Source organism: Bos grunniens, chromosome 1 (assembly GCF_055505025.1).
Source record: "Bos grunniens cultivar Pamir isolate PY7600 chromosome 1, Bosgru_T2T1.0, whole genome shotgun sequence".
NCBI lineage: Eukaryota > Metazoa > Chordata > Mammalia > Artiodactyla > Bovidae > Bos > Bos grunniens.
The window spans coordinates 97,963,082-97,989,601 of record NC_141165.1 but is presented as its reverse complement, the minus strand read 5'-3'; the positions used below and the strand labels follow the sequence as shown (position 1 = coordinate 97,989,601).

The window sequence follows — 26,520 nt, the reverse complement described above, 5'->3', positions numbered from 1 at the left end:
CCAAGAGATTATTTCCCTCATCTTATGCACATTCATACAAACAGAAATCAAGAGTATAGGTGCTAAAAATTTGGTGAATATGATGTTCATAACTAAATAGGCCTGGCCAGGGCCAGGCAGAATATATTCAGATGTCAGGCAAGTCACCCTTTCACTCTTTCCTCTCTGGTATAACTGTCAATTCATTTCTATGCAGGCTAATCTCTAGTACACTCAACTCTTTCAGGTCCTGTCTTGATGATGTTCTACCAATATTCCCTCAGTCCAGACCTGCACTCTCCTCCCAGCCACTGAACTCTCAAGAATTCCTGAAACTCTGAATTTTAAAACTTTACAAATTCTCACAAGACACATAGACTCGTTTCAAACCTAGGTTCCCTTGCAGCCTTGATGTTGATCCTCTTACTTAACTGGTAATGTTGGTGGTAGTGGTGAGGGTTTCATGTCCCTTGTGTTTGTGGGTATACACAGGAGCAATCATTGATTCACATGAAGCAAATGCATTTCAAATTTGTAGCATATCATCAAATAATAGCAGGTAATTCAACACATCATAAAATATGTTTGGAGAATTTTGTCTGCATAAGGCAAAAACACTCAGTGTTCCACATGGAAACATCCATGTTCAGCTTCACCAAATCACCTTCTCTGTCCACTCAGGGGACTCCTTTGGAAATAGACATATATTATCTCTGGAGAGTTTTTCAAGCAAGTCCTTTGAATACTTCCCCTCGCCCCTGTGCAGCAAAATCAGTGTAAACCGTCTGCTGAACTCTGTGACAATAGGTTCTTAAGATCATGTTTCTTACCATTCTAAATGATGGTATTTCAAATGAATAAACAGGAAATGGAACAGGTACCCTTCACCAATGTCAAAATACTTTCTGTTCAAATCTAGCATTTGAGGTGGTGGACATGCCACAGCTTTAGGTCTAATTCTTTCTGAGGTTGGGAGAAATATATTTGACTTCTGTGCACCTCAATATTTTGGGTCGCCGTTTAGAGATGATGAAAAGTTGCTTACCAGACAGCAATGTCACGAGGAATATCCAGTTAGTGATAGTGAAGCATTCTGAAATGAAAAGAATATGGTAAAATGTATGACAACATGGCAATCATAGAAAATAACACATTTACTTCTCATTCAGGACACTGGCATACTGACACTATATAAAAATAAAGGATGCTCCCCTTTGGGAATGAAAATACAACTGCACCCTGAGAAAGGGCTTTTGTATTTGCCTGTGTGTTTTAACTTTAAGGCTCTAACCAGTTGTAACCAGTTGTGAAAGACTTGCTGCCTATTTCTGTAATTCACTGTAACTTGTGTTGAGAAAGTTATGTTTTATGGTTAATTATCCATGGTCTGTTTAAAAAAATAAATCAAACCATTGTGAACCACCAGGATTTGCAGCTCCATTTGAACTTCACTGTACTTTTGATTAAACATTTTGTAAATAAAAACAAACTGGTTTCTCCTTGTTTGGGGTTGTTTGTTCCTTGTGTTCTGGATATAAATATTGTGGCAAGAGTGGTGGAACAAGCTATGGATTATTTACCCCTGGTTTCATGAGTTGTGAGTTACTGGCCTTATCCTCTTTCATGTGTATAAATAAATGTATAGCATTATATTCCAAGTCCTGTAAGACAACTGGAATGAGTGAACTGAAACCTTTTAAAACCAAAACCTTTTATGCTAAGTCACAGAGCAACAAAACAAACCCCAAATTAACATTTAAAAAGCTTCTACTGTGGAGAAACAAAATCCCCAAATATTATATAATCTGCATTTTAAAAATTGCTTTCCTAACAAGCAGCAAGTCTATCAACAATTCCACATGGAGGTCTTTCCACTGCTTTTATAATGGAGATGCCATAGATGGTTTTACCAGAGATCACCTCCCACCCACAATATCACCATCAGAATGAAGCCCTGAAAATAACCAGAATGATAACTTAAGCCAAAATTAATTTAGAAAGATCAGGAGTTACTGTAGCTAAAGATAATGAAACATTATAAAAGAAGAATTCTGTATAAAACTTGTCATCATCCTATGACTTATATAAATAAAAGAAGCCTAAAAAATAATTGCCTAAGCAAAGTGAGTAAAGTCAAGATTCAAAAGACCCTGTGGCAGAGTGTAAGAGGAGTATATTTGAGACCCATAATCATATGGCCCTAACATTGCATTTGAACTCAATAAGGATCCCTAAAGTACCTTGCGCAAAATTATGTTTGTTAAACGATCCAATGGTCTGTGCATCACTGACCATTAAAAAGGACCTCCAGGAAAGATATAAAATTTCTTTCTGCAATTTGTTATTTTTTTAAAAAAGATAGAGACAGGATAATAAGGGCTTTCTTATAAAATGGGGTGGTCGTCCCTGACTGAAGTTTGAAGAGCACTGTATTTGATCTCATCTGACCCCTTTATTACTATCATGGCTTACTGCTTACTTGCATAAGCACTAAGAGGGGACAGTCACTGCAGCTCACCAAAATATTCAGGTAAAATATTCCTAAAGCAGCTACTGTGTGCTGGGCACAACTAGAGTGATTCATGTTGAAAGAGTATAAGTTAGTGACTGAGGTTCTTGTTGCAACATTTAAAAATATCTATTACTATTGCCAATAGCAAAGAGAAGCCAGGTTTACCCTAAGAGTTGTAAAGGACTTCTAAAAAATTAGAAGAAATTTAAATTTTGCCCTATCTTCCTGTATGCCTGGAAATAGAAAGTTTAGGCTTGCCAACCCTTCCTAGGCCTGGATCCCATACTGCAGAAGAAAAGCTAGAAGTAGCTTACAAGTTCCCAGGGCCATGGTTACAACCAAAAAAGAGTGCTGTTCCAAAGCAGCTGGAATTAATGGGGCATTGAAAGGTCAATTCTTCCCTAAGTATGTTTCAGAGAGTGCGAAAATCAACTGAGAGGGAATTGAAAGTTATTCTGAAAAACTGAGGCAGGAAAAAGTCCAAATATGTTTTACTCAAAGACATTTTCCCTACTCTTTTGATAACCAGATAGCTCCAAATATTTTTGACAATCAAGAAAATGCTCCTCCATAGAGGAATAAGGTTTCATTTAAATTCAAGCAAACCTATTTGAAAATCAGGGTATTCTAAATGATTCCCTGTATACAGAACTGTAGACCAAAACTAAGTGTTTGGCTACAGATTAATCATGTTAAAATTACATTATAAAGAAACATTTTACATGGTGCAGTATTCAATTTGATAATCAAGTACACACATACAAAACTGCCTATTGGAATCCACACTTACCTACAACTGAGAAAACCACAATTCAAAAAGATTAATGCACCCCAATGTTCATAGCAGCACTATTTACAAAAACCAAGACATGGAAACATCCTAAATGTCCATTGACAGATGAATGGACAAAGATATGGTATATTTATATAGTGAAATACTACTCAGTCATAAAAAGAATGAAATATTGCCTTTTGCAGCAACACGGATGGACCTAGAGATTATCATACTAAGTGAAGTAAGCCAGACTGAAAAAGACAATATCATACGATATCACTTATATGTAGAATCTTAAAAAAAAATGATACAGATGAGTTTATATTCAAAACAGAAATAGATGCAAAGACATAGAAAATAAACATGGTTACCAAAGGGGAAAGGGGGAAAGAGATAAATTAGGATTTGGGGATTAATATATACTCACTATTATATATAAAATAGATAACCAACAAGGACCTGCTGCACAGTAGCAGGGAACTATACTCAATATTTTATAATAATATATAATGGAAAATAATCTTAAAAAGAATTATATATAACTAAATCACTTTGCTGTATAACTGAAATTAACACAACACTGTAGATCAGCTATACATTAATAAAAAAGATTAAAAATATGAAGGACACAGAAAAGATATATGTGTAAATATATATGTGAATATCTTGCTTAAAGACTAGAATATTGTGACCAATTTTCATTATGTTTCACAAACAAATCTGTCTGAATTATAGATTATTTCAAGGAAAAAAAATCTGAAAGGAAATGTATTTACAAAATACTTAAAAAACATATGCTAGCTTAATCATTATTCATATTCAGACAACAAAAGATGTGCCCATGTCATCATACATACAGAGATACTACAACCCCAGTGATCTTGATCATTCAGTTGTTACAACAGTGAACCACATATTTAGATAATGAAACCTGAAAAACCAGACAAAACTCTCCTGGCTTTGATTTTTATCTTTATGCACCAGGCTTTTCCATACAAAAGGAATCCAAAATTCAATAGCTAACATATAAGAGAAAGTCAAACAAACTAGGAAATAGCCTGAATCTTTCATAAAAAGTAGAGAAAAATCTACCTTCTTCCTTTAGTAAATCAAATGAACCAATTCCATAAGGCCTTACCATCCAGAAGTAAAGAATGATCTAAAGGAATGATACTGATCCCAAATACACAGTGATCAAGAGCTTCAGTAGTTCCTACTCAGATCCATCCTCTCTCCGGCCCCGTTTCACCTTTCCTGATTGCATTAAGAACCCTCAGAACTACTAGCACACCACTCCTTACATACCTGATCTTTCCTCTAGCAGAAATCTCAGAGTGCCTAATGCTGTGCTCACTAGCATTTTGTATCTATTTGAAAACCATTTGATAGGCAGAAGCTGAAAGGGAAGAACAAAACAAACCTCCAAAGACCTCTAAACTCCCTCATCAGACAAATGCCTGGTGCCCAGAGGACATCAGCCAGTTAAGTTGAAACAAAATATTGTAACCGGGAAGGAAGACTGATAAACCTCCTACAAATCTCACCATGTCCCCATTTGGGAAGGGAGTTACTCCAGTGAAAAAGTAGGGGGTATAGCAAAGAAGTGAAGAACAACAACAACAAAAAACACTTTATTATACATCGGAGACTTAAAGGCAGTGCAATGATCCAAAGGTGTTCCAGGGAATAGTGCGACAGAAAGTTCTAAATGAGAATTCCAGAAACTACAAGTTCTTAAATGGATCTGTTATTTAAGGGATGAATTCTGTAGGGAGTTTGAATTAAGTGTCTGCTGTAGCATCTAGATGTTTTCTCTTTCATTAAGACTTTGGGGTTTGAATATACTTTGTCATGAGAAAAAAAACTGTAGGGCTTTATCCAGCCCCCAAAGTAAAAAGCAAGAGAAAGACAGGGTTTATATAACCAGCTTTTTACATAAATATTACATCAGGATACATTTCAAATGAAAACACACACATACACACACACAGCTGTCTTCCTTATCCTTTCTATTTTAAAATTCATTTCTTACTTTAAATGTTGTTGATTTTTCACAAAATAAGTAAAAACCAAGTCAGCATTAAACACCTCAGAATAATTTTAGTCTTATGTTACCTGGAAAATTTACCACATCATGGAGGGTCACAAAATCTTGATTTAAAGCCAGTGAAGGCACTGACAATTATGGGATGTTTTGCTGCAGCTCAGGGCAACTAGAAATGGTCATGAATGTTAGCTAACTCCCTTCTCAACAGTCTGAAAAAAGGGAAAAAAAACTGTAAGTTTTCCCCATCTGTTATTTCCTTTTTTTTTCTTTTTGGCTGTGGAAAAGTAAAATTATGCAAGAGCTTTTGAATGTAAAGGCTGTGTGTGCTTTTTCCCTTTTTGTCTCTGTGTACCGGTTATGCGATGTTGCGTAACTGAGTACAGAGTAGGCGGTTAGCGTTTACTATTGATTTACACTATGCCATCTAATGAATTCAGAACACTAAAAAGAAAGGAGCAGGAAGGCAGGGAAGAAAAAAGAGAAAGAGAGAAACAGGGAGAGGGAAAAAGGACCAAACAGAGGGGAGAGAGTAACAGTCAATTAGAGAAACAATTCTAACATCTGGAATAGCTTCATTCTTATTACCTTTAGCTCTGATTTTCAGTTATTGTTCAGGTCTCAGAAAAACGGATTTGAGTTAGTGACCCCAATATTCTGATCGTATGTCTAATGAGGATTACTGGCAGGAGAGTGCCTGAAAGTACTAATGTGTCAAATCACTTGAAAGCAATTCCACTACACTGTCAGACTTCTCCATATGCTCCTGTTGTCATTCTCTCGATACCTTTGGGAATCCATACCTGTGCTAGCCAGTGCTATGGTCTAACTAGTTTACCTAATAGCAAACGTCATTTGAAAAACACACAGAGATATCACCAGGGCAAAGAGAAATATCTTCAGTTTTACCCTTCCCCTTTAAAAATACATGAAGAATGCATATGGAAATCTTTGAATAGGTCACTATTTTACTTTGGAAGAACGTATAAGTGGAAGTCGCTCAGTCGTGTCCGACCGACTCTTTTGAGACCCCATGGACTATACAGTCCATGGAATTCTCCAGGCAAGAATACTGCAGTAGGTAGCTGTTCCCTTCTCCAGGGGATCTTCCCAACCCAGGGATCGAACCCAGGTCTACTGCACTGCAGGCGGATTCTTTACCAGCTGAGCCACAAGGGAAGCCCTGGAAGAAGATATATACACATTATTTGACTAAATAGAACAGCCCAATATAGGGCAATGAAAGAGAAACAGTCAATGAGAAAAGATTCTAAACTGATGAAGATGCTTGTAAGAGAAATTTCAATAATTTCTAATATTGTGTTTATGGAGAGCACCTAAAATTAACTTTTGATATGGATGACTACAGACATCTCCAGTCCTCTGAGCCTGTCTGATGCTTCTTGTGCCACATAATGAGTTCCCAAAGCTGAGGCTAGAAAGTATGGGTGAAGTTGACAGTGCTGCTAGGCACAGGACCATCCTGTACCTGAGTACCCTCCTATGGCTGAGGACAATCACTAAGATATAAAAAGAAATAGAAATTCTCTTTATTAGCAGCCAGTTAGAGAGCAAGGCAGTACCCTTCTTGAATGTGTTTGTAAATGGTGACTAGAAAAAAAATCACAGGAGGTCACCTAAAGGAAAGAACAAGAGTTTAAGGTTACATTTCTGATCCTCCAATGTTCTCTTTTCTCCCATTTCAGCTTAGAAAATAAAAATAGATGCCTACTCCATCCGTTTTTCAAGGATGATTCAATGACTGGCAGCCATGTGCACACAGTTTATACCTAGTACCTAGCACGGTGCTTCAGAGAAGGCAATGGCACCCACTCCAGTACTCTTGCCTGGAATATCCCATGGATGGAGGAGCCTGGTAGGCTGCAGTCCATGGGGTCGAGAAAGTCGGACACGACTGAGCATCTTAACTTTCACTTTTCACTTTCATGCATTGGAGAAGGAAATGGCAACCCACTCCAGTGTTCTTGCCTGGAGAATCCCAGGGACGGGGGAGCCTGGTGGGCTGCCATCTATGGGGTCGCACAGAGTCCGACATGACTGAAGTGACTTAGCAGCAGCAGCAGCACAGTACTTGGTACATTCTCTATGTTCAGCAATACTTGTTGAAACAGTAAACTGGTTATGGAAGAAAGAGCCCAGTAGGAATAGTATACTAGAAAAGCCTCAGAAAACATATGTCAAAGATTTACAGAAAATCTTAGGCTGTGCTTAGACTGTAAACACAAAATAATGATGTAGATAAAGTGTCAAACAGTTATTTGGGATCAGTTGACTTCAGTTTCATTTTATTAGAAACAAAGCTTAACAAAATTGCAATACTAGTAATATCAGCAAAGTTTTGTGTTCATTTCCACCATCCCTTTGGACTATTTTTCATTTCAGTCTTGGGCACAGAAAAATCCATTTTAATTTCCATGGACACATTCTAAAGGAAAAGTCATGGGATAGCAACATAATTCATCTTTTAAAAAATCCTGAGAAGAATGCAGCCATTTAGTAATGGGGGAAAATATAGCTTTTTGTTGAAGGGCAAGGCAGGTTGAGTTTTGATTAGGTTATGTAAATTTAAATTAATAGAAGGGCAACCAAGAATGTACTGATTTCCATTTTCTTGGTTACACAGGAGTTTTAAATTTCTGGATTAGAAAGTCAGAAATGCCATCTTTCAGCTAATTGGTGAATAAGACCTTTAGAAAAAGAGTTGCAAGTATAATATTCCAGTTGAAGATTTAACTAAAAGTGTGTTTGGCAATGGTAGCCATAGCACTTTCTATAAAGTGGGGCTACATTCTTATTAACTCATCTGGGACTAAGCATGTACAAATCAGTAAAAACTTCCCAAAGTTTTTTTTTTTTTTTTTTATCATTAGTATGATCTAATCTAATTCAGAACTTCCTTCATCAAGCATCCAAGCAGCAGGTCAACAAGATTATTCCATGTGCTGCTTCATTTCATGGATTCTTAAAAGTGGATGAGACTATGCCTGGACCCTTTACTTTGTATGTGAAGATTATGATGCTCAGAAGGTAATTTTCTCAGGAGTTTATATTTTGAGACAGAGCTGAGACTTGTACCTAAGGCTCACAGCTCATTTCTCCACAGGACAGAGTAAGTCAAAGTTGCATAAAGTGAATCTTATTTTAAATGATATAAACAGAGATTTCAAAAGATTTTTTATAAGATAAAGACTACTTACATTATATAAAATGTTCCCCTCAAAGCTATCTTATAATTTTCCATCTTTAATCGGAGTCTCCTCTTCCTCCCCTTTTTCTTCCTCCTTATTCTTTAGACCTTTGGACTGAGTCTCTCTTACTCTGTTTCTCACTCATTTATCTCTATACCTGGCTTTACCTGGTGACTCAGATAGTAAAGAATCTGCCTGCAATGCAGGAGCCCCAGCTTCAGTTCCTGAGTTGGGAAGATCTCCTGGAGAAGGAAATGGCTACCCACTAGATTCTTCTTGCTTGGAGAATTCCACGGACAGAGGAGCCTGGTAAGCTATAATCCACGGGGTTGCAAAGAGTCAGATGTGACTGAGTGACTTACACACACTGGCTTTAAAATCTTCCCTTTTTCTCACTTTTTATCTGCTTCTACGTTTATTTATTAGTCTTCTTCATAAAAATGATTTCTTTTTTTAAATGTGTTTTGAGAGTCTCAGAAATCTTAAAGGATGAAAAGGTTTGGGTTTAGCACTATACAACAAATAGGTATTTGGTATACATTTAAATGTTTTATAAACTGAAACAAGGTGCTGACAACCTGAGGGTAACCTACAGCTATAGACTTTGCCTGTGTGTCCAGACCTCCAAACTGCTGGGGAGGAAAGTGAGCCTTGTGTTACAGGAATCTCATTCAAGATAGAGAGCAAAGGCTCACAATCTCCAGACATGACCACTCATTTTTCTATCACATCAGTTTCCTTTTCTTTCTTTCTATTCCTCAGTCAAAACTATTTTGAGACTGATTGTGGCATAGCAGGAAGAGATCTAGAGAAGTTCTAGTGACTTAATGCGGTTTAATGACATTGGCCAAACTCTCAATGCCAGAAAAAGACAGAGAGTTGCATACTAAATCTGCAGATACACAGAAAGTGAAGTCTGAGGAGGTTCAAAGTGAGCTTAGATCTGATAAAGAGATCTCTGTATAACAGGGACATTGCTGCAAGAATCATTTAGATTGTGTCATTGTTTCCTTTATAAAGCTTAACTCCTGTGGGGTTTACAATTCAGTTAAAATGATTAGCTCTAGGCTGAAATGCAGCTGTAGATATCTTAGAGTGGGAGGTGTGTCCCCCCCTCCCCCGCCCCTTCCCTCCCCTGCTTATTCCCTAACAAAGAAGGTATACAGCAACTATTTAGCCATTTCAATGACATCTCCAATACTTTGGCCACCTGATGCAAAGAGCCAAATCATTGGAAAAGACCTGATGCTGGGAAAGATAGAGTGCAGGAGAAGGAGGCGACAGAGACTGAGACGGTTGGATGGTATCACCCAATCAATGGACATGAACTTGAGCAAACTTGAGGGAAGCCTGGCATGCTGCAGTCCATGGGGTAGCAAAGAGTTGGACATGACTGAGCAACCGAACAATAACAATGTCATCTGGATTCTGACTGCACATGCGTGTGTGCTAAGTCACTTCAGTTGTGTCCACCCCTTTGTGACCCCATGGACCGTGGCCTACCAGGCTCCTCTGTCCATGGGATTCTCCAGGCAAGAGTGCTGGAGTGGGTTGCCATTTCCTCCTCCAGAGTTCTTCCCAACCCAGGGATCGAACTTGCATCTTTTAAGTTTCCTGCATTGGCAGGCATGTTCTTTACCACTTGTGCCATTTAGGAAGCCCTTTCTGGCCGCACACCTCGCCCTAAAAAAGAGTAGGTGCTAATCAAGGAGACTAATCTACAGTGAGTGAAAGTGAGTAACATCTACTGTGGAAAGGATATGAAGCGGATACAAGCATGGGCAATAAGTGGATGTTTTATTATTTCAAAAGGCTTAATGTACATCACTTGGATAGATATTTCATTACACTTTATTGGTATGAATAGGATTCTGGCAATACTTTGGTAAACGTCTACCATTTCTATTTCTTGACTAGAAAACATTATAATTACAGGATGCAGAAATTCCTGGTGGTTTCCTTAGATCTCCTTCTTTGTAAGCCCATTACCAGGGTAGCTATAATAATCAATAATATTTTAAACACCTTATTCCTATGTCTCTAGCATTGGTTAATGTCTATATCATGATGTTAGCTACAGTGGTGAGAAGGGTTAGGAGGAGGAAGTCCCAGACAGAAGTTAAAATTAATAGGCCAGAAGTAAACTAGCATTTATTGAATACATATTATGTGCTACATCCTTCCATGATATCATTCATTTAATACAAATCCCCTGTGAATTAAGACTGGCCTAAGTTTCATAGATTAGCAACCTAGTTACAGAGCTGTTAGCTTAACTTGCTTAAGGACACAGCTAATTAAAAAGTTGCAGTGAGGAGAGTTAGGACCTACTGGACTTCCATGGTGGTTCATATATAGTGTAATGTACCACAAGGCCAGGAACAGAATATGAAGCCATCTAACCAAAGAGAAATTCTCCACACCAATGATGAGAACCAGTAAAAGTCCCAAGTAGGGGGTGGGAAGGATGCTGCTACTGCTAAGTCACTTCAGTCGTGTCCGACTCTGTGCGACCCCACAGACGGCAGCCCACCAGGCTCCCCCGTCCCTGGGATTCTCCAGGCAAGAACACTGGAGTGGGTTGCCATTTCCTTCTCCAATGCATGAAAGTGAAAAGTGAAAGTGAAGTCGCTCAGTCGTGTCCGACTTTCTCGACCCCATGGACTGCAGCCTACCAGGCTCCTCCATCCATGGGATATTCCAGGCAAGAGTACTGGAGTGGGGTGCCATTGCCTTCTCAGGAAGGATAAATGACTCCTAAAAAAAATAGATTCTAGCTTTGCTCTTGGCTATGACAAATCCTTGTTTTCCAAACTCATATCTGGAAAATGTTCCTTATCAAAGGTAAAGAAATGCACAGTTTCTCAGGAATCTTTAAATCACACAGATATTTGAGTGTTTTTAAAAATTCCTTTAAAGATTTATACTGAATAAAGGTAAAAAATATAATAAAATTTGACTAAAATTTGATGATTTGCATATTAACAATTGATGTATCTATGTATGTATATTTGTGTCTATGGGTGTTATATACATTTTTCCTTTATGCCAAAGTTTATGATAATTATTGTACTATAAAGTCCTTGACAAAGTCTAAACAATGGATCTGAGAAGCCAGGAGAAAAGGAACAAAACAAAGAATAAGTAAAGGAGAAGCATGTGTGTGTGTGTGTGTGTGTGTGCGCGCGTGTGTATGTATGTGTATACATAACTTTCCTCAGAATTTTAGTCCAAAAATGTTTAAGCTAAATAAGCCATAATGCTGTAAGTCTACATTATATATATATATGTTTGTGTGCATACATTTTTTTACTCCTTGCCAAAATTTTGGGTAATTACTATAAAATACTTGACAAAATCTAAACAAAATCTGAATATGTTAGGCCAGGACAAAGGGAAAGAAGCAAAGAACAAGGAAAAAGGAATTTGCCTGTGTGTGTGTGTGTGTGTGTGTGTGTGTGTAGACAAAAAGTTTTATTATGTTAATCTGGCAAACAGTTATTTTTCAAAAGTCTGCTTTTCTATCCTGAATCTTTTATATGTAGACATATTATTTTATACTACTCATAAATAAACACTTGTTGAAAATAACATTAGAACACATCAAGTAAATAAGAGCAGTTCTGAAAAGTCTATAGTTTGAAGTACTATTGAGTTTACCAACTTTACACATTGCTAGGAAGTATTCTTTCAAAATAATTAATAAAATGGAGAGTATACTCCATTTTTCAGACACTACAGGCTTTTGGAATGAATTTTTCACAACTATATTAGTGTGTGTGTGTGTGTGTGTGTGTGTGTGTGTGACATAGTATTCTCAAGACCTCTGGGACACTTTTCTTAATAAATGTTTAAACTCAAAATTTCGTGAGGAAGTTAAAGTAATAGCAGCAAAACAGGCCTGAAAGGAAGAATGAACAGTTCTTGCTGCTGCTGCTGCTGCTGCTAAGTCACTTCAGTCATGTCCGACTCTGTGCGACCCCATAGACCGCAGCCCATCAGGCTTCCCCGTCCCTGGGATTCTCCAGGCAAGAACACTGGAGTGGGTTGCCATTTCCTTTTCCAACGCGTGAAAGTGAAAAGTGAAAGTGAATTCGCTCAGTCTTGTGCGACTCTTAGCGACCCCATGGACTGCAGCCTACCAGACTCCTCCATTCATGGGATTTTCCAGGCAAGAGTACTGGAGTGGGGTGCCATTGCCTTCTCCGGAACAGTTCTTGGGCAGCGCTAGTTTATTTCTCATGTTCTAAAGAGTCCTTGCTCTGTCCTTCTCTCCTCTTCTTGCTCAAGTCTGAATGTGTTTGAGAGCAAGAAGGAAGAAACAGTAGCTTCTGGCTTCAAAGAAGCACAGAAGAGGAGAGAACGAGACCACCTTCCGGGCCCCCATTTCCTGCCTTTATAAGGAAAAGCAATAGTAAAATGATCAACAGGAAAATCGATGACAAGGACTTTGACAGTTCTGTGGTGTGAGGAAAAAGTGGGATTTGCATCTGCATAATTTCAGGGACTTTCTTCACAGTTGAGCTTCCCTGGATATTCTCATAATGATGGTGAAAAAGTCACATGATCTGCTGTGGGAAATAGGTGAGATTTATAGGAAAGAGGAGGCACCCTTTATTTTCATATGGTATTTAAACTCATGATCAAGATGTAACTTTCAACATTAAAGAAAATTACCCAGTTAACTCGAACCTGCTCAAAATAACTCACAGTACCCTCCCCACTAAAACAAAACAAAATAAAGCAAAACTCGCAACCAGTTATTTTGACTGGTGCAAACAGTGACATGAAAGTAACAGATGGAAGCCCAGTTTTACTCACACAACATACTCACTAAACACAATCACACGCAGTCCCACGAAAATAACTTAACAATGGTGACTATGGCCTTATGCTTCAAAATATCTCCTTGAGGTGGGTTCCTTAAAGACTTCAGGGGGTTTGTGAAAAATAACATAGAATGAAACTTAAGTCCTCTGTCCATATCTACAGATGGGAAAGAGCTGCCAATCACAGCCTGCAAAGAAGAGTAATCTTGTCACCTTTGTCAAGTCCTTTCTCAGGATTGGAACAGGTGTTCTTTTCTTATGCATTATTTTTTTGTTGTCTGGTAGTATTTTTAGGAAGGGTGATGATATATCTGTACTTTTAAAAATACCACACTACATAGCATCTAAAAACTTTCATAAATCAAATAATTAAAAGTAACAAATCTTCCTGCTAATTGCTCCTCCAAGTTGAAAGAAAGGTTATTTTCTTACCTTACACCATGCCTTCCGATCTGACAGTGTCATTCAATCGATAATTTCAATGTCAGTTACTGATTTTCACCTCTTTTATTAAAAAGACTTCCAGCAATAATGAAATGGTGCTGATCTGCTTGTGTTCACTCTATATAAGGTCTATATTTATATACTTTGCTTCTATTTGGATCTATATTTATCTGCTTTATCTGCCTACAGAGCATCTGTTTCTCATACACACAGACATATATTTATATATATACACACATACTGTATATATATATATATAGGTTATATATAAACACACATACCCACAAAAATGTATGAATGTATGCTAGTGTGCTTACTTCAACAAGCATGCAGGTGCATACATACTCAGACACACGACAAATATACAAAGAACATAAATGTACATGTAAACAGAGTTGCACAGCGAGAAGGATACCGCAACACTAGGCCTGTCTAGATATTTGGCTCTTGGCCTTTGAAGTTTTACACACTGCTGAGTGACAGCTATGTTCAACTCTGGGAAGAAGAAAAGTCTTCAGAAGGAAAAACTATATAACTAAGTAGAGAGCATTCATTCTGATTTATTCACTTTTAAGATGAGAAACAGACACTGCAAGGCTAAGAGTAAAGATTTTACAGCTTTTCAGTTGCAGAGCTGGAAACAGAAATGGGGTCTCTGCCTCCACTACTCTTGCCTGGACAATGCCATGGACGGAAGAGCCTGGTAGGCTGCGGTCCATGGGGTCGCTCAGAGTCGGACACGACTGAGCATCTTAACTTTCACTTTTCACTTTCCTGCATTGGAGAAGGAAATGGCAACCCACTCCAGTGTTCTTGCCTGGAGAATCCCAGGGACGGGGGAGCCTGGTGGGCTGCTGTCTATGGGGTCGCACATAGTCGGACATGACTGAAGCAACTTAGCAGCAGCAGCAGCAGCTTCTAGACACTCTTTTATTATGCTGAATGGAAACAATGAAAACATTTTGATCAAACCCAATATCATCTTCTAATTTCCACTCTTTTCTAGTTTCCCCTTTCCTTGCTGCATGAAATCTAAGCAACCAACATTAGTGGTACATTAGATGTACCACTGTACCAAATGTGCTATTTCATTTAATTTGCACAATATCCCTATAAAGCAGGTATTATTATTCTCACAGATTAAAAAAAAAAAAAGGCTTGGTGGGTTAAATAACTCAAAGTGACACAGCTCATAAGTAAAAGAGCTGAGCTCCTGTGATACTCTGAGGCCCATGTTTTTTCCACCATATTATAATGCTTTTCTTAATATACACCTCAATATCCTATGAACTTCTTCTCTGCCCCACAGCCTAACCATCATACAAACCTAATAACTGGTCTGTCTCAGACACACAACAAGCCTAAAGCAGAGATTTTCTCAGACTAAGAAAACAGTAAAAAAGAATGGAACAGGTATAAGTTGCGTGTCTCCAGTATGCAGCGCACACCCACTACTGGAAGCTGAAACATGCAAAAGGCAGATCGAAAAATTACCCCATGGGTAGTCTCATGTGACTTAAAGTCTTAATAACTTCTAGTCTATGAATGTTTGATGTCATTTTCACCAAAGGAGTATAGCAAAGTGATGAAGGAGATCAGTTGGGAAACAGAGGCACAAGAAAGCAAAAGGAAGACAGACACCCTCGTCTCTTTCTCCTCTCCTGGGGCAATGCTTCTAAAACAAACACCCATCAAGATGTACAAAGCTAGATTCCATATATATGTGTTAATATATGGTATTTGTTTTTCTCTTTCTGACTTACTTCACTTTGTGTAATAGACTCTAGGTTCATTCACCTCATTAGAACCAACTCAAATGTATTCCTTTCTATCAGATCAGATCAGATCAGATGAGTCACTAGTCGTGTCCGAATCTTTGTGACCCCATGAATCGCAGCACACCAGGCCTCCCTGTCCATCACCAACTCCGGAGTTCACTCAGACTCACGTCCATCAAGTCAGTGATGCCATCCAGCCATCTCATCCTCTGTCGTCCCCTTCTCCTCTTGCCCCCAATCCCTCCCAGCATCAGAGTCTTTTCCAGTGAGTCAACTCTTCGCATGAGGTGGCCAAAGCACTGGAGTTTCAGCTTTAGCATCATTCCTTCCAAAGAAATCCCAGGGCTGATCTCCTTCAGAATGGACTGGTTGGATCTCCTTGCAGTCCAAGGGACTCTCAAGAGTCTTCTCCAACACCACAGTTCAGAAGCATCAATTCTTCGGCGCTCAGCCTTCTTCACAGTCCAGCTCTCACGTCCATACATGACCACTGGAAAAACCATAGCCTTGACTAGACGGACCTTTGTTGGCAAAGTAATGTCTCTGCTTTTGAATATGCTATCTAGGTTGGTCATAACTTTCCTTCCAAGGAGTAAGCGTCTTTTAATTTCATGGCTGCAGTCACCATCTGCAGTGATTTTGGAGCCCAGAAAAATAAAGTCTGACACTGTTTCCACTGTTTCCCCATCTATTTCCCATCAAGTGATGGGACCGGACGCCATGATCTTTGTTTTCTGAGTGTTGAGCTTTAAGCCACTGTGTATATGTACCACAATATGGTACTGATGAGCCCATTTACAGGGTAGCAATGGAGATGCAGACATAGAGAACGGACTTTTGGACACAGGAGTTGGGGAGGAGAGCGTGGGACGAAAGGAGAGAGTAGTACGGAAACATGTACATTACCATACATAAAATAGATAGCCAATGGGAATTAGCTGTATGACTACTCAGGAAGATCAAACCAGTGTTCTGGGACAACCTAGATGGGTGGGGTGGGGTGAGAGGTGGGAGGGAGGTTCAAGACGGAGGGTCATAGTATACCTATGACTGATTCACGCTGATGTATGGCAGAAACCAATACAATATTGTAAAGCAATTATCTCACAATTAAAAATAAATAAATAAGAAATACAGAGCTAGTACCAATACTTGGTATTTTGCCTACACTGAATGGTGCAGAACAAATTCAGAAAAGAAACCATGTCTACATATGGTAAGGTAATTTTACACAAATTCCCTCAGCTGGTAACCAGTCATGAGCTATCCCAATACATAGGAGCTTTCCACTTTGTTCAGTTCACACAGAACCCAGTACGAGGAGATGCCATGTGGATTTGTGAAACTCCCTGGGGCATACTGCATCCATAAGCCAAGGGAACAGAAATTACACCGATCCATACGTGCAGCTCTTCATCTGTGACATATTGATAATTACTCTTTATTTGTGAATTACATCCAAGTTATAAAAACAAGTTTCAGACATTTGTCACAAACAGGATATATTCTAGTTAACTCTTTCAGAACAGCATCTCAGTATGGGTGTACAGGAAACGGGAGCTGTCATATGATGGAGTATGATTTTTTGGAAAGATTATGGCCTTGAGACAGAGACTAACTTGAGTCTGAATCCCAGGTCTTCTGCTGGCTGGCAATATAAATATAGGCACATCACTTAAACAACTCTGAATCTGTTTCATCACCTGTGGATGAAAGAATAAAACTACCTATTTTGCAGGAACATTATGAGGATTAGAGATAGTCCCAGTGCAATGTCCTACTCATAAAGAGGGGCATTAAATATTAATTATTGTATGTTTAAGAAGGCCTTTTGGCTGTGACTTTCTATTGTAGATCTGATACAGAATTCTTCTGGAGTACTTTTTATGTTCATTTAATCAGAGATAAACTTTCTGGTGATCAGGTATGTTCCAAGTAATGATAGAAAAAAAAAATCATTTCAAGGGGTAACATTTTCACTGGAAGATCTTAAAGTACTTAATAACCTTCGACTTTTGTGATTGCTGGTACTCTCATTTAAGGATTGGGCAAAATGAAGCTCCAGGATACATCCCCCAAATGATTTATAATAAAAAAATTCACCAGCAGGAGTGAGTAGAATTTCCCTCTCTAACATCTAAACCCCATAGTGTCCAGCTGAGTAATAACTGCTGCAAGGTCACAGATACAAAGGGCCATGCTTTCCCCAAGGCTCTTAGAGATTATTCACCGAGGCCAAAAACATTAGGTAATGCTGTGTACAGCTGCTGAGATAACAGGGCTGAGTCAGGGTTAGGTCAGGGTTTCAGGTTATAGGGGTGGGATGAAGAGTGGCTTTCAGATCAAATGATGAGAGTAGTTTAATTTAGGCAGAGAATGAGCCATACAGTATTGAATGTAAGAGGAAAGGAAAGGGAGACAGCCACAGCCAAGAGGGGGTGGGTGGGAACACAGACTCTGTGGGGCTCAAATGGGTAAATCTGTGCCTCCCAGAGGAAACTCTCCCGTGTTCGCGCACACTGAGACGTGAACAAAAAAGCCCAGGGTGCAGCATAAATCCTGCCATCCCAATAACACACACAGATGTTCCACCATTGTTTTCTTTTATGCACATTTTAATTAAGAGATCAGAATCAAGCATTAAAATGTTATTAAATGGCTTGTTTACATTTTCACTATATGTCATTTATTATGCATTTTCTAAATGTGTGCATATCTATTCAGAAGGATTATTTGGAATTTTTTTGTCACTGTTACAACCGTCCCTCTAACTCAGGCCAGTTTCAGCTAATCGGGTAACCATGGGAAAGCCTTTCTGGTCCAAGCAGTGCACTACAGACTCTCTCTTTAATTCTCAGTCAAGCAATTCCCTGTATCCTGTATCCATCTCACTCAGTCGTGTCCGACTCTTTGCAACCCCATGGACCACAGCCTGCCAGGATCCTCTGTCATGGGGATTCTCCAAGCAAGAATACTGGAGTGGGTTGCCATGCCCTCCTCCAGGAGATCTTCCCAATCCAGAGATCGAACCCAGGTCTCCCACATTGCAGGTGGATTTTTTATTATCTGAGTCACCAGGGAAGCTCAACAATACTGGAGTGGGTAGCCTATCCCTTCTCCAGTGGAACTTCCTGACCCAGGAATCGAATCGGGGTCTCCTGCATTGCAGGCAGATTCCTTACCAGCTGAGCTACCTGGGAAGCCCATTCCATCAAACCTCCTTGCCCAGTGACACTGCACACCAGCACTCCAACACTACAGGAAGTCCCAGGTCCACTACAACCTTTCTGATTACTAATGAGAGGCCCAATTTCAAATATTTCCCCTTGTCCTCATACTACACCCTTTCCCTAAGCAGTTCTGAAATCCTCAGAAACTCTAAGCTACCACATGGAGGAAACTGGCCTCCTCCTAGTGGCACAGACTCCCTTGGAGGGGACACAGTAGGAGAAATGGGAATAAGTAGATTTTTCTGTCTCCAACTCATCACCTACTGCTAGTCTACCACTTATGTGGATTTCCTACTATGGAGTCCTCTGAGTTTTTGGTATTATTCTGGAGTTGAAGCAGATAGCCACACTTCTCCTTCTTCCTGACTCCACAAATACTAAGACTTGTTCACACAATCCTCCCACAAGGGTGGATCACAGGTATCCTGTAGTCTGTCTGTATCATATGGTTCAAGCACTTAAACAAAAGGGCACTGTCCTAGAAGCCCACGATTCACATAATGCCTTATGGATAATGGTACATGGAGCTGTATGGTCTCAGAGGGCAGGACTCATGTCTGCTGCATGTTCAGGTAGTACTAGCACATTGGGACTGTTCAAGAGGTGGATTTTTTGTTGTTTCTTTCTTTTTCTTTGTCTGTTTTTTTGTCCAGGGTAAGCAGAACACTTTTACAGAGCAGGAATAAGATAGGAATACATTCTAATTCCACTGTCAAATTACATTCTTTCATCTGTCTCATTTACAGCATAAATGATCTAAAAAAGGTTTATGTATAACCTTAAGGTAAGAGTTAAGTGGGGTCTGCTGTAACTGGTGGACCAGATAGGACTCAGAGAAGAGTGATTGGTACCACTTTAAATTAAGTTTCTTTTGCAAGGAAACTTTTTAGTCACCACAGACAGAATAAAATTGGCACAACTCTTGGGAGACTGTCTTAGCAATATGTATATAAAACTTTAAAAGATATAAATGCTATTTGATCCAGAAATTTCACATCTAGGAATTTATCTAAAGGAAATAATCAAAGATCTGCACAAAGATTAAGAAGCAAGTGCTTATCATGGTTTACTTACAACTGTGAAAAACTGAAAACCTTGTCTGATGATAGGGGGCTGATTAAATAAATGATAGTACATCCATATAGTGGAATGTGTGTGCTCAGTCACTTCATGTCTGAGTCTTTGCGAACTTATGGACTGTAGCCTGCCAAGTTCCTCTGTCCATGGGATTCTCCAGGCAAGAATACTGGAGTGGGTTTCCATGTTCTCCTCCAGGGGACCTTCCTGACTGAGGGATCAAACCCACATCTCCTGCACTGCAGGCAGATTCTTTACCTCTGAGCCACCTGGGCAGCTCAAATAGTGGAATGCTATACAGCTATTAAAAGTAATATTAGGAATGGAATAAATAAAAAATGCATATTAACCAATAATATGAAAAGGTCTATTGCATAAGTAACTACTGCTATGTTAAAAATTGTTTAAGTGGTAGATGTGTACACACATAATGGGAAGATTGGAAAATATATACGTAAACACTAAATTCATTGTTTCTGGACAGAGGAATTTTAAATAATTTTTATTTATTTTGAACTTTTCCATAATTAACATTACAGCAAAATATTACTTAAAATATTAATCTACACTAATCTTCCTTCCCTAAAGTTATATAAAGTTATTTTCTATAGGAATTTTTGTTCCTAGTAGTTTTCTCTCTCCTATTTTTTAGAGATAGTATATATTGCTTTCTAAAATTTTCAGTGACTGAGACTATGTAGTTATAATAGATGCTTTATTTCTTAAATCAAAATCTTTGATAACCCTAAGATTGTCTTGGTTGTCTCCTTGAAAACATTCCAACGACCTGTGAGTTAATCTTAAAAATTAGAACAGAGCTTCTGTACATATTTATCATAAAGCTCTAAATTTTGCTTTCAGTTCAGGCTTTATAATAGCAATTAATATCATTAAGATATATTATTTAGGCCCACAGCTTAATCTGTAATGCCCTTTAGGATTTCCAAACTCTTTCATTTATTTCACCTGTGCTATATTAATAGATGCTGATGCTACAGAGTATAGGCCCCCAACCCGCAGGCCATGAACTATTACAAGGTCTGTGGCCTGTTAGGAACTGGGCTGCACAGCAGGTGAGTTGCAGGCAAGCCAGTGAAACTTTACCTGTATTTATAGCCACTCCCCATTGCTTTGCATCACCACCTGAGCTCTGCTTCCTGTCAAACCAATGGTGTCATTAGATTCTCATAGGCCTGTGAACCCTAGTGTGAACTGCACATGTGAGGAATCTAGATTGCTCACACCTAATGAGAATCATCTTGAAATCATCCCCCCTCACACCAGTCCATGGAAAAATTGTTTTCCATGAAACTAGTCCCTGCTACCAAAAAAAGTTGGGGACTACTGCTATAGAGAATAAATAGAGTCAACCATTCAGAAAAAAATCATCATAAGTTTGGTCAAATAAGGAGGAGCTTAATTCAGTGCAGTCTAATTCCCTATGTGGTATTTGATGTAATAATCCCTGTACTTCTCATACTGGTTGCTCCTTGTAAGAGATTAATATTCACCTGCACACCCACACCCAGGGCATAGGTGATTGTGCAAGGGACCATATAGTAGGAAGAAAATGCAGGAGCCATAACAGGCCACAGGTGGTTCCAAGTTATAAAAAGCAGGAAAAGGATGTACAGTCTATTAATACTAAAAGAACACTAGGCAGAAACGGGGAGAAAAGCCAAGCCATGATATTTAGTCTAGTATAGTAAAGTTTCATGAACTCCTGGCACAAAGTTCCTGGAGCAGTCCTGGATCTGGAATGATCTCTCCAGAACCTCTCCTTAGAATTTCTTTGTTGTGCCATCTCAAAACATATCTTCCTCACTTGAGCAAACTGTGTCTCTATTCGTTTAAATAAAATAATAATAATAATAAAACAATAATATCTGACAGCCAAACTTAGAGGCTACATTAGAATCTAAAGCACAGACTTTCCTGAAACCCGAGTTTCTGATTTCACCATGGCAATTTCACATAGCTGAAGTGGAGCATCACAAGTTTGTATGTCGGGTCTGTAGGATTATAAATTTAGGTCCATGATATAGAATAGCATAGCAACCACTTACAAAGATAGGACATTACACTTGAAATCAATTTGTAGGCTCTGGATAATGGCAGCAAACTGAATCTGAACCCTACAAACATCTTCCAAAGTAATGTAGATCAAAAGGAGAGAAAATAAAGCCACAACTTATGCCTATAGCACAAACTAAAGAGAGACGAAGTTATAAACCTCAAGTTATGTGAAGGCAGGGTAATAAATCTTCTAAAACAAGAAGAGTCAGCATGAGCGTCCACACTAGTATGGTGACTGGAGATGACTCTACCTAGGAGCTCAGCAGGACTACTGACTCTAGAGAAAGTGTTAGTTGCTCAGTTGTGTCCTACTCTTTGAGACCCCAGGGACTGTAGCCCACCAGGGTCCTCTGTCCATGGGATCTTCCAGGCAAGAAGGCTGGAGTAGGTTGCCATGCCCTCCTCCATGGGATCTTCCTGACCCAGGGGTCAAACCGTGTCTCCTGCATTGCAGGCGGATTCTTTACCCACGGAACCATCAGGGAAGCCCCTATTAACTGTAGTAAATAATCATAGTTTTAGGGAAGAGGTATGCCCTGGAAGAAGTTCCCCATGTGAGGAGAAAAACAAACAAACAAAACAAATGGTAGCGCCCTTCCAAGCCCTATGAAATCAGAATTTCCAGAAGTGACACTCCTGACTCCTCCCTATCTGGGAAGCCCTGCCTGCTCCTTCCTGCCTAAGTCTTCCTCAGTTCCAAAATCGGGTTCCAGTTTTACCTGTCTTCTTCTAACTCACACTAATCCCACTCACATTAATAAACTACAGAAAATGTGTTTGCCCCTCTGTTTTGCATTATTATGGAAACAATAAGTTATGTTTGCCTTATATTCTAGTGAGATTGTAAACCATATGTGTCCTCAGGAAGTGTTCATATGGTTTTGTTGTTACCTCTTTACTATACACGTCCCAGACTTTCCAAAGACAGACAAATGAATGAAAGTAGCACCTGTTTATTCATCATCAAATAATACAGGGTGTGCACATCTACCTTCAGAAACTGCTCAGTGTCAATTCCTTACACTCCATAGGCTTACATTCTAAAGAAAATACTTATGTAGAAGCAAAAAAAAAAAAAACAAAAAAAAAACAGTTTGCATCTCTAGCCCTAATCCCCACTCTGAGCTCCTGAGTTACATATCTAACCGCCCTCTCAGTTTCTTCACTTGGATAAGAATCTCAAGGTCAACATGTCCCCACATGAACTCATAATTATCTCTGCCCCTAAATTTGCCCTGTCCTCAACATCCCTATAGTACCCCAATTCTGGAGTTACTGACAGTGCCATTCATCCAGTTGATCAGGCCAAATACATGTGACTCATCACACCTGATGTATTTCTTTTTATTCTATACCACATCAAATCTCTCTGTAACTGCCTTCAAATTACAGCTAAATTATTCACAAGTGAATCACTTTTCCTCCTCTCCACTGCCATGGTCCATCTCATACTTGGCTACCACAGTAAGTCCTGACTAGTTTTCCTGCTCCACCCTTGACCCCTTAGGTCTATTCTCCACAAAGTAGCCAGAGATCTCTTTAATCTATAAATTAGATCATATGCCCTTAAAAAAAAATAAACGCTCTTACGGCTTCCCATCAGTCTTTACCATGGTCTTCCGGGAATATTTAAAAGTTGTTCTTACTTCACAACATCTATCCCCTCTGCCTAAATTCCTCTTTCTTCTGATCACCTCATACTTGTAAAAGTGAAAGAGTTAATTGCCCAGTCATGTTCAACTCTTTGAGACCCATAGACGCATAGCCAGCTAGGTTCTTCTGTCCACTGGATTCTCCAATCAAGAATAACAGAGTGGGTTTCCATGCCCTTCTCCAACCTCATACTTAGCTCCCTCTCATTATTGACATCTTTGCTCAAATATCTCCTGCTCAGTGAGACATTCCCTATTACGCTTATTTCAAACAACAGTTTCTCCATTACTTATCCCTGTTTTATACCCATTTGAATGCAGAGTTCCAAAGAATAGCAAGAAAAGATAAGAAAGCCCTCCTCAGTGATCAATGCAAAGAAATAGAGGAAAACAATAGAATGGGAAAGACTAGAGACCTCTTCAAGAAAATTAGAGATACCAAGGGAACATTTCATGCAAAGATGGGCTCAATAAGGGACAGAAATGGTATGGATCTAACAGAAGCAGAAGATATAAAAAAGAGGTGGCAAGAATATACAGAAGAACTTTACAAAAAAGATCTTCACAGCCCAGATAATCATGATGGTATGATCACTCACCTAGAGCCAGACATCCTAGAATGTGAAGTCAAGTGGGCCTTAGAAAGTATCACTACAAACAAAGCTAGTGGATGTGGTGGAATTTCAGTTGAGCTATTTCAAATCCTAAAAGATGATGCTGTGAAAGTGCTGCCTCAATATGCCAGCAAATATGGAAAACTCAGCAGTGGCCACAGGACTGGAAAAGGTCAGTTTTCATTCCAATCCCAAAGAAAGGCAATGCCAAAGAATGCTCAAACTACTGCACAATTGCACTCATCTCACACACTAGTAAAGTAACGCTCAAAATTCTCCAAGCCAGGCTTCAACAATACGTGAACCATGAACTTCCAGATGTTTAAGCTGGTTTTAGAAAAGGCAGTGGAACCAGAGATCAAATTGCCAACATCCCTTGGGTCATCGAAAAAGCAAGAGAGTTCCAGAAAAACATCTATTTCTGCTTTATTGACTATGCCAAAGCCTTTGACTGTGTGGATCACAAAAAACTGTGGAAAATTCTGAAAGAGATTAGAATACCAGACCACCTGATCTGCCTCCTGAGAAATCTGTATGCAGGTCAGGAAGCAGCAGTTAGAACTGGACATGGAACAACAGACTGGTTCCAAATAGGGAAAGGAGTACGTCCCTGCTTATTTAACTTATATACCAAGTACATCGTGAGAAATGCTGGGCTGGAGGAAGCACAAGCTGGAATCAAGATGGTTGGAAGAAATGTCAATAACCTCAGATATGCAGACGACACCACACTTATGGCAGAAAGTGAAGAACTAAAGAGCCTCTTGATGAAAGTGAAAGAGGAGAGTGAAAATGTTGGCTTAAAGCTCAACATTCAGAAAACTAAGATCATGGCATCTGGCCCCATTGCTTTATGGCAAATAGATGGGGAAACAGAGGCAGACTTTATTTTTTGGGGCTCCAAAATCACTGCAGATGGTGACTGCAGCCATGAAATTAAAAGACGCTTGCTCCTAGGAAGGAAAGTTATGACCAACCTAGTCAGCATATTCAAAAGCAGAGACATTACTTTGCCAACAAAGGTCCGTCTAGTCAAGGCTATGGTTTTTCCCATAGTCATGTATGGATGTGAGAGTTGGACTATAAAGAAAGCTGAGAGCCAAAGAATTGATGATTTCGAACTGTGGTGTTGGAGAAGACTCTTGAGAGTCTCTTGGACTGCAAGGAGATCCAACCAGTCCATCCTAAAGGAAATAAGTACTGGACAGTCATTGGAAGGATTGATGCTGAAGCTGAAACTCTAATACTTGGCCACCGGATGCGAAGAACTGACTCATTGGAAAAGACCCTGTTGCTGGGAAAGATTGAAGACAGGAGGAGAAGGGGATGAAAGATGATGAGATAGTTGGATGGCATCACTGACTTGATGGACTTGAGTTTGAGTAAACTCTGGGAGTTGGTGATGGACAGGGAGGCCTGGCGTTCTGCAGTCCATGGGCTCTCAAAGAGTCAAACACATTTGAGCGACTGAACTGAACTGAACTGAACTGAACCCTGCCTTGTTTTCTGTTTTTTACCATACCTTATCATTATTTAAATGATATGGTTTTTTTTGCTTCCTTTATTATTGCCCCTCTCTCCTTTCAATACAATGCAAATTTTATAGGGGACTTTATTTAATTTCCCATAATTAGTGTTAGAATAATACCTGAAGTTTTACAGCTGGTTGATAGATCATAAGTGGCTGAGTGAATAAGTGCATGGATAGTGTTCCAGTACTGATCACTCTCATCCCAGTCACACCATCTTCAAATAGAAAACCTTTGTTCTGCCTGATACAGTGGCTGCTCTAGCCTGTCCCAGAGGCCTCTGTTCTTTCCACTTGACTGCACAGGCCAATCTGGGCACCCACTTACATGCTATATAGTTCAGGTCTTATGATTACTGGTCTTGGGGAAGGTAAAGTCAAATTAGTTGGTTAACTAAAATTCCTATCTCCGAGTCTATAAAAGGAATAGTTTTCCAGCCAAACTGACCCTGTTGACTTAGACTGGCATGGGATGGATGCTGACATGCCAATCTTGTGCCTGAGGAATTCCGGATCTAGAGGGGAAGTGAGACACCCTTTTATTTGTGAAAGTACCAAGTAAAATTCCCCTTTGTGTCTGAAAAGTTCAGAACATTTCTAAGTAGGCAGTAAAGCTCCAATTGATGCTTATTAAACAAATGAACAAACTGACCCATGAAACATACAGTAACAGGATTTTAAGTGCCATTCCTCTCTGTCTAGGCTTTGTGATAGTGTTAACTAATCTCAGTGAATAAAGAGGTTGCCTCAATCAGACATATGATATGTAAAAT

At 39.3% G+C, this 26,520-nt stretch overlaps 1 protein-coding gene across 46 annotated transcripts in view; it reads right to left on the bottom strand.

Annotated features, from left to right (window-relative positions):
• Window positions 1-26,520, bottom strand: part of ZBTB20 (zinc finger and BTB domain containing 20) — an 847,908-nt gene that overhangs the window by 383,586 nt on the left and 437,802 nt on the right. For all 46 annotated transcript variants that reach the window (XR_015165318.1, XR_015165313.1, XM_086405119.1 and 43 more), the window contains one exon: window positions 1,025-1,072. The gene's annotated coding sequence lies outside the window, so the exon portion shown is untranslated. The remainder of the gene's footprint in view (window positions 1-1,024; window positions 1,073-26,520) is intronic.